This window comes from Octodon degus, unplaced genomic scaffold (assembly GCF_000260255.1).
Source record: "Octodon degus isolate 3935 unplaced genomic scaffold, OctDeg1.0 scaffold00512, whole genome shotgun sequence".
NCBI classification, from domain to species: domain Eukaryota; kingdom Metazoa; phylum Chordata; class Mammalia; order Rodentia; family Octodontidae; genus Octodon; species Octodon degus.
Window position 1 is genome coordinate 40,562 of NW_004525088.1, and position 9,665 is coordinate 50,226.

Here is a 9,665-nt window from a genome sequence, read left to right on the forward strand (position 1 = left end):
AAATATGAGGGAAGGAGAAACCACAAACCTGGACTATAGTCTTGGAGATGGGTCCAGGACCCATGCTCAACACATCACCACCTCTAAAAAGATACTGTGATATTGTTCTCCTTTATTATTTTTAAAACCGTTAGCTACTATAATATTCAGATTGTAAGGAAAGATGTTAATGAAGTACAAGTGGCCATTTTTCAACATTGATCTTCTGACTTCCTTCATGTGTTTCCATTTCTATTGTTTTCACCTGGGATCTCTGTTTACTACAAAGCTTTGTCACAACAACAGAGTGAAAAAAATCACAGAATGGGACAAATTTTAGTCAGTTCTCCTTCAGAAAATGACTTCTATCTAGAACATAATAAGAACTGCAAAAAGATTAGACACTTCAAATTCAAGAACCTAATCTAAAAGTGGATATCTGAGATGAATACATGCATCTCAGATTAAGAATTTCAAACAACAAATAGATAAATAAATGTTCAACATCATTGATCATTTAAGACATACAAATTGAAACAACACTGAGATCCTATCTCCAGAAAGAATGGCTGTTAGTACGAAATCAACAAATAACAAATGCTGGAGGGGCTGTGGGGAAAAAGGAGCCTTTCTCCACTGTTGGAGGAATGCAAACTAGTACAAGTACTGTGGAGATGAGCATACAGACTCCGAAAAATTAGGATTAGCAGTCCATTCAACCCAGCTCTTTCCCTTTTATGCATCTTTCCAGAGGAACAAAAAACATAATACCTCAGCAATTGTGTTTATGGCACTGTAATTTTTAATATCAAGCTTGCAAACAACACAGATGTTATCCACATAGGATTGCATTAAAAAGGTGCGGTTTTACTTTCCTTTTACACTTGAGTTTTAGCTATAATGAAGGATAAACTTGAGACTTCTGTAAGTAAATAGATGCAACTTGACACCATACTCATAAGTGAAATAGATCAGACTCTTGTAAACATCATATTGTCTCCCTGGCATAAGAAATCATAAGAGTAAATGAGGTCCAAGATGTACAATATTCATTGTGAAATGGGAAGAAATTTTTCAAAAGGAAAGAGAAAGTAGAGTGAAGGAAAGGGGAAAGGAAGAAATGGAAAAATGTACAAGTTAATTACACTACTAATGTCTCTCAGTTAATTACAAAGAATGCTTTGTGCTAATAAGACTTGGAGAATCTTTATGCCTATATCTTATACTCTTAAGTAATTATTTTGAAAACAACAATATGCAGTGTCTTAACTATTGTTATTCTCCTATTTTGTTTTGAAATTTTGCTTTATTTTTTTCAAAAAATGAAATAAATTTTATCTGTCAGTCACACAAAACATTACACCCCTAAATACTGGGTAAAGATCACTTGTCAAATGAGGCAAGTTCAGGGCCCAAGCTGGCAAGTGTGGGTGCATGCTTGCTGTTGCACACAGGCCTTGTCTCCTGACTCCTTTAATCAGCTCAGCCCCTCTCAGTGCCCTGCCCAATGAGCTTCTCCTGCCATGCTCAGACCACAGGGGAGGCTGTCCTGCACACAAGCATGGGGCTCACTGTGGCTGATGGGATCCACATCTTCATCTCACCTTGACTTCATGTTTCATTGCTGAAACCCTAGCTGTACAGTCTAGCCAGCTGGCCTTGCTGCGTCCCTCCAGGTTCACTAGCTCAGCCATATGTAGATGGGGTACTACTATCCCAGGAATGCCTCCCACTACACAGGGGTTTCCTGTGGTTCTCTTGGACTTAAGGGAAAAGCCTACCATCTAGGACTCAGGGCTTCTTCCTGAGGGCAGTTCCTGGTCTCCATGGTGACAGTTATGGCTATTACACTTTCAGTTAGCAGCAGAATTCTCCATAAGCCCAATAAAACAGGAGTACATGACAAACTTCTTTCCCCACATAATCAGAATAATGATTTGGCATTAAGGTGTCAACAGAAACTTTAATAGAATATCATTGGTCCTAAACCTCTAGGCCAACAGTGGTATTATCCATCTACAGGAGCTCCTAGGGTACAGTGAGGGTCTAACAACAATGAGATACCTGATCTTGAGAAAAACAAGTAATTCCATATTTGGAAAAGGAATCAATAACATATTTGAACCCTAGTCTTATTCTATACTTTACTCTAGAACAATAACCCACATGTCCATTGTCTCATTTGAGGTAAGAGAATCACTGTGAGTTTGAGGTCAGCTTGGGCCACATAGTGAGTTCAAGACCATACTCATCGATATAGTAAAACCCTTTCTCAGAAAGTAAAACTGTGAGAATTTAAAAAGAGTAAGAATTTGCAGAATCCTTTAAATCTCCATTTTTCCATCATCATTACCTGAAGGCAAAAGCTAACAATTAGCTTTCTAGGAACATAGAAGGAACATCAATTTTGGAGAGAAGCACCTTTCTCAAAGTGAAAGAAATTCACCACTTTGGGGATCATGAACCATAGAACTTACTGTGCTTTTTCAGCTCATTAGCCATGGAATAGACAGTAGCTTCAGACACAAGAAAACGTTCTTTGAGTTCATGAAACTTCACTTTACTCTTCTCCAGCTCTGATCATAAATCCTGTTCATTGTCTGAAATTCTCAGTTCAGCCTTTGAACGATAAGAAGGCCCAATGTGTATTTCCATGATGATGGATGTGGTGGAACAGGTAGAGCCAGAGACTGTGGAGATGACCCAAACACGTAATAGTTTAAAATCAAATGAAAGGGAATAGGTTGTATGAGGACTAGGGGTGAGAACTACTATACTTATTAAATTACTGTTGAGATAAAGTTGATTAGTATCCACAACACTTGAGAATCCTTTAACCTAAAAGCAAGTATCAGTAATCAGAGTTGAAAGCTTTGCCTATAGCTCAGTCTCCAGCATTATCTGAGACACAAGGCCTAGCAAAGCAGGTCAGGTTGGCAGTTGATACCAGGGTAAGAGAAGCTGGTGATGTCATGGAATGGTCAGGAGCCCTCATTTCCAACTGCGTCCTCCATGTTTATATTCAAATAGTGAGTCTTGTCCTAGAACAACTGGTGATAAACGCTCAGCCATGCCATAGGCTTAATACTCATGTCTTCTTGCGCCAACACCTAGGACCTCTTTCCCAAATATTAACACATATTTTACAGTGGTTCTCCTTATATATGAATAAAGTCATCCAAGCAGAAACCATTTCCAGATGTTTTCCTTAGCACTATCCTGAAGACATCTCCATGCTTCTTTATCATGAAAGCACATTTCAGGTTTTTGTTTTTAAGTGAAAAGTATAAATCAATGAGAATGTGAAAATCCAAAAGTATTGTGATGGTCTTCTCTAAATATTTCTCCATTATTTCTAAATTCATTAAAATTATAAGAAAGAGCATTATGTAATACTAAGAGAATGAAAGGTTTGTTTTAAATTTTTAACATTACTCCTCATTATTATTTTTTCTACTTTCTATTTCTGTGTTACTTTGTTTTTTATCCCTGTGAGAATTAGGCCTTTCATTTTACACAAGTTAAATTCAACATCACTCCCTCTTAACATACAGAATGATGGTGGTAGCAGATCGGAACAGGTTAATGGGTTTTTTCTTAATTTTGCTTTCTACATCAGTAATGACTATAGATGATAGTCGTTCTGGTCCCAAAAGGCCTTCTTACTAGCACCTAAGTGAGTACAATTGTTTGGTGAAAGAAAACCTGAGTATGTTCAATGACACCTTGGAAAATATTTGTAGATGTGACACATTTTTAGGTTTTCATTTATTCAGTTCACTCATGTGTTCTGCAAAACAGAACTGATGAGGAGCTTTTTATGGTATATGGCTGGATGGGTATGTGGGAGGTAACCTTGGGTAGTGGATCCATGGCTGAGTTCCATTAACATAATATAGTAAGAGGCTATGCATGAGCCCAGGGTAAGGATGACCCACAGTACACAAGCACAAGAGGGTGCAGAGTCAGGGAAGCTGAAGCTGAGCTCCCAGGCACTTGGGAAGTGGTGCCCTGAGCAGCTTCTCTTTCAGTTGTGATCTCCACCTAGAATTTGGGAATCTCTGTCTTGACTGGGCTCCTCAGGTAACCAGACTTGTTCAGATTAGTTTCTGTGCTTGGTAGAGTGGGAGGAACAAAAATATCATTATGGGCCTGTGGAGATAGGTCAGTGGTCTAAGTGCCTGCCTGGCATTTACAAGGTCCTGAGTTTGATCCCCACTACTGCATGGTGTGCCAGCCATGGAACCCTGTATGTGTTGTCCTGGCCCAAAACCAGGTTTGGTAGTGCATGCCTATAATTGAAGAAAGGAAGGGAGAGAGGGAGGGAGGGAGGGATGAAGGAAGGGAGGGAGGGAGGATGGAAGGAAGGAAGGAAGGAAGGAAGGAAGGAAGAAAGGAAGGAAGGAAGGACAGATGGAAAGAAGAAAGAAAGGAAAATCAGGCACAGCAAAGAAGTGTTCAAATTCTACTATTAGATGATACCTTAGAATACATAAGACAACTTAGAAGAAAAAGAGCTGGAGGCATGGATGTGAGGAACCCTGATGTGATATCTCCAATGATAAAACCAATAGGAAAAACATGCTGTATCAGTCACTGTCCTTTTTTTTTTTTTTTTTTTCCTACTGGGGATTGAACTCAGTACCTTGCACTTGCCAGACAGGTGCTTATACCAAAAAGTTATATCTCTGTATCTCTGGTGCAGAAACTGTTGTTAAAGAGCACAAAATTAATGGTCAACTATGTTCAAGTCCTATGCAGGTTTGATCAGGGCCCCTTCCTACAGAGCGAGGTTATGCAGTTCTGACAGACACAGGCACCAAGATCTGAAAAGGCCACAGTCCCTCAGGTTCATCACTCTGTCTGATCCTGTGTTCAATATGATAAATTTTATTTTGGATACAAAGAAATAAGGCTTGATGAAGACAATTCAGTTCACAAAGGAAGACTCACAAGTTTCATCCAGAGAAAAGTTCGTGATCATCGATCAGATCAACAGGAGGCTCCTGAGTGTTACACCGGTTGCCCCTGTTGGCGGGAGACTTCGGGTCTCCATGCAGTGAGTGCTGCAGGATTGATTCAACCTTATCCATGTTTGCACCCTCAGAGTTTGTCCTGGTGACATAAAGAATGCAGTTAAACCAAGGAGAATCTACTGTATTGTCCCAGGGGTGCTGTCAGAAGTGCAGAGAGGTGGTCCTATAGGTAAGGGGCACTAGGCACTGTCTACAAATAGAAAATCATTGTGCAGGAACCAGCTGCATAAGGGCAGGACACAGGAAGCAATGCCCAGTACACTTGCTGGAAAATGAGCTGATGAAAAGGAGTCTAAGACTGCTGCATGGTTGAACCATGACACCCAGGTCACATAAAAATCACATCAGTGACTCATCTTTGCCTACAGTGTGGTTGGCACAAACAGCAGGAACATCACCGCTTTTGAGAAACTGGAGAGTCCGAAATCTTGTGCATTTCAAGACACTTTATTGTAACATGATAGGTGTTTTAGTCTCTTCAGTTTCCTTGTATAAAATCCCTACAAGTATGTTATGTCCACTTCCATAACCAGACCTGCATCCTCAACTCAACCATGCAAAAAGGAGAGTAGATTCTATGGCTTTGATATGTATTGGTGAAGTGATTTGTTCTATTCAATTATATATGAGTATTTCAAGGACAGTGGGTACCTTTTAAAAGTCGTACTTCTTCACTTGGTAATAGTATGTCCTCACCCCGGCAGGATTTTCTACACTTGCATGGAAAATCTATGAGTACTTTAAATGTCCTGTTGGGAAAATGGGGGAACATCTTTATGCTTTACTCATCCTAATCAGGTCCCTTACCTGGGGGTCAGGAAGTCATATTCTAATTTAGACTCTTCATCTTTGTGTTCTGAAATCAAATTGAGAAATGTCAGTCAGGCCTTATATATACTACAAATTTGACAAAACAAACTTGTATTTAAAAAAGGCAGATAATTAAAGGCTATATTTATTTAAAGGCACAGAACAAAAACAAAAATGAAAACAAAAAGAGAGAAAACAAGCTGAAAAGCCAGAACAAAAATGAATGAATATGCTGCAGTTGTTAAAATTGTAGATATTTATCAATGAATATCAGTAAAGACCTCCAATATCCACAGTTTAATTATTCCAATTTAAAATCAAAGATATTCACAGTAGAATATAACCAAAAAATCAATTTCATCTACCAAAACTCACACAAAATATGGAAATGAAGAATGATATACCATATGAACACTAATCATGAGCATGCTGGAGACCTGTGTTAAACCCAGGCAAAGCACACTTCAGAATAACACAAATTATCTGGTGTAAAGATGAGCATAAACTAATGAGAGGGAAACAATTCTCTATGGGGAAGTAACTGTCCTAAATGTGTATAAAATCTGTGTAAAGTCAAAATAGTGAATACAGCTTGGACACAATTGCAAAGAGAAATAGATGATGTCAGTATTACAGTTGGTGAACACAACTCCCGCAAAACAAGCACTGAGAGAACCAGAAGGCAAGAAATCAAGGGAGGTTGAAAAACTGGAAGTGTCACTCTGAGTCTAATCTGAGTACTGAGGCCCTGTAGACCCTCTACTACAAACATTAAAAAAAAAAAAGGAAGAAATTACTAGGATACAGCTAAACACAAAAACGTATAAATGGTGATATCCTCATTATAGATCCTTATATATTAAAGCAAATAAAAAGGAAATTATCAAAACTGCCTGGCCCTATCTTACAAAACAGCAAGTAAAAACAACAAAAAGAATATTCATTTGAACATTCGGTTGGGGTGCCACTCCTTACACACAGTTCCCAAAGCAGAACTGATGATGAAAGAACAATTCAGTTGACTTTGCTAAGTGACATCTGCTTTGTATAAATGCTGTTAAATGATTGAAAGATAAGCTACACAGTGTGAAAAAATGACTGGAAAGGTACATCAATAATGAACACAGAGATATTTATTTCAGAAATTGGGAAAGGGAGCTAGATGAAGAAGTAGAGCAGATATTTAGGACACTGCCTCCAAGGATCTCTGAAATTGTTCATTTAACAAAATCATAGAATTTAAACACAGAGAGTAAACCATAAAAAAAACTATGGTTCTTTTATTAATAACAATTTTTGACCAAGTGACTCAACAGTCATGATAAAGGCACCAGATCTGCCTGGGATCTATGATGAGGGGAAAATCTATGGTAAGTGTTCAGTTATCAGTCAACACTCCCCTCAGCAGAAATACTATACCAAATAAATAAACAAATGCAACCATGAAAGAGATCTTCTTTTTAGGAACCCTCACAAAAATATTCCATTCCCAAATAAGGTAGCTATAGAGACTATATGATCCATTTCTTAAAGATTAGGAGAACAAACCTCAATAGACAGCAATGATGAGTTACCCCCAGTAACCTAAAGAAAACAGGCTGCAGGGTGAGAAACTTTCCTTCTTACTTCAAAATAATTATTTATCCAACAAGTTGCCCCCTCCATATTTCAGTCTTCTGATTTCCCTCTTGATGGATGCTCTCACTTTAGCCAAAGACCACATTTGTGAAGAAGAAAGGAAACAGTTGAATTCTAGGAACTGAAAGTCCCTCTGTGACTATACTGTCTTTAGAATTGGGGACCTTTGTGTTCTTTAGGGTAGTCAAGGCCTGTGGACACCTCACCTGGACTGAGCATTAGCACAAGGTCCTCTGCCAGCCTGCAACCCACAGCTAGAATGTCATGGAAGCTGTGACCCTGGCTGGTATTAGGGTCACTCCAGGTGAGGTGATCCTTGAGATGTTGACACAGGAGAAAGAAGTCATGTCTCCCTTGCTGTAATTTCTGATGAAATAAGTACAACTTCTGGTATTGATCTTGAAGGTAGGAACTACATTCCCTGTGTGAAATAGTTAGAAAATAAAAGTCAGAAATAACCAACCAACTGTGGGTATATTCTTAAACGGTGCTAAAGCAAGATTTGAGTTTACTATTCTGGCTATTGCAAAGAAAACAAAGATAAATATGAGTTTTCTATGTTTGAAATTGTTCCTGTATGATTCTTCAGCATTCTCCTCATCTACTCTTCTCTAACCAAAATGAGGCTTTTCATACTCCCAGAGATGCCTCTACAGGGCCTCATTGGTTATAGACATCTCTATATCAGTAGAGATACCATGCATTTCTTCAGTGAAACAATAGCAATGTGTCCAGTTGGAGCTGGGGTCATCAGAAAATGAAAGAAACAAGAGTTGGGCAGATCCAAAAAGACAGCCTTAGTGAACAAAAGGCAACAAGGTGTCATTCATCAGTAGAATTTGAAAGACAGTAAATCAGGCAGCAATTGCATAGTGTCAAAGTTGGAGAACATAGCAAATGTCTCATACTTGTTCACTTTAAATTAATTTTATATTACTTGAAGTAAGCTCATCACAATTCTAGAAGTACAAATGAGAATATTTATTAAGTTCATTGCATCCTCTAAAAATAATTTGTTCCCTAAGGTTTCAAAACTCATTGTCCTCCTGTATCTTCCATGTGATTTCTACTCCTCCTGTCTATGACCAGGCTAGCTCTTGGTTCCCCCACCTGAGCTGGCACACTTAAGCATTCACACACCTTCCACCCTGTCTGCAATGCACAGAGCCCCTTACTTCAGATTTTCAGCCAGGCTCAGCCTCACAGTCATACTTTCTTCCTTGTATTGCAACTTCTCACCTAGAACAGACTCGATAATGTCTTTGAATTTTTGGCAATCTGAGGGAGACAGATGGCCCCACCTCAGTAGACAGTTGACACTGCTTGCAAGAGGGAAGGCTATCCCCATCATAAGGATAAAGGACATCACAGCACATGCGTTTGTATAAGCAGGTCCATGTATTCATTCTGCAATCTCTTACACAGATGATAGTTCAGTCTGCATTTTGGAGATAAGGAATGTTAAATTTTGACAGACCCTTAAATTGAAACAATTCAACTCTTGCAGTCAGTCAGAATTCACATCTCATAATGTCTAAATCTGAATCCAGTAAAACTAATTCCCAAGGCTGTAGCATCTAAAGTCAAACTCTTTGCTAGGTGGAATTAGTGTTAACCATTATTCTTGAATTAGGACTAAAAATATTATTGGGTTGGGATTGCTGTAAGAAAAAATTTCTCAAAGATGAACAAAAATTTATCTGGAAATATTTGTATAAGGCATCGGCACCTAACAGTACATGCCCAACAGTAACACCTTTAGTGCCCAGTGAAGAAAAAAGTACCAACTCTTAGTGTTGATACTGTGGTAAGCAGTGTTTTAAGCCTTTTATTAGAATGTACACTAAAAGTAGGTATAAGCACAGACCCTATGAATAGCTGAGAAATATGAGGGGAGGAAAATCCACAAATCTGGACTACAGGCTTGGAGATGGGTGCAAGGTCTGTGCTCAATACACTACCACTTTTAAAGAGATAGCATGATGTCTTTCTCCTTTATTATTTTTAAATCCATTAGCTACCATAACTTTCATATTCTATGGAAAGATGTTAAGACAGTACAAGTGGCTATTTTCCAACAATTACATCCTGATTTGCTTCATATGCTTCCATTTTTTTTCCATTTATGTGTATTTTATTTTTTTTTCTTTTCAAAGTTGTATTGATAAACATATAGCAATGAGACAGTTTCAAATCAAATCG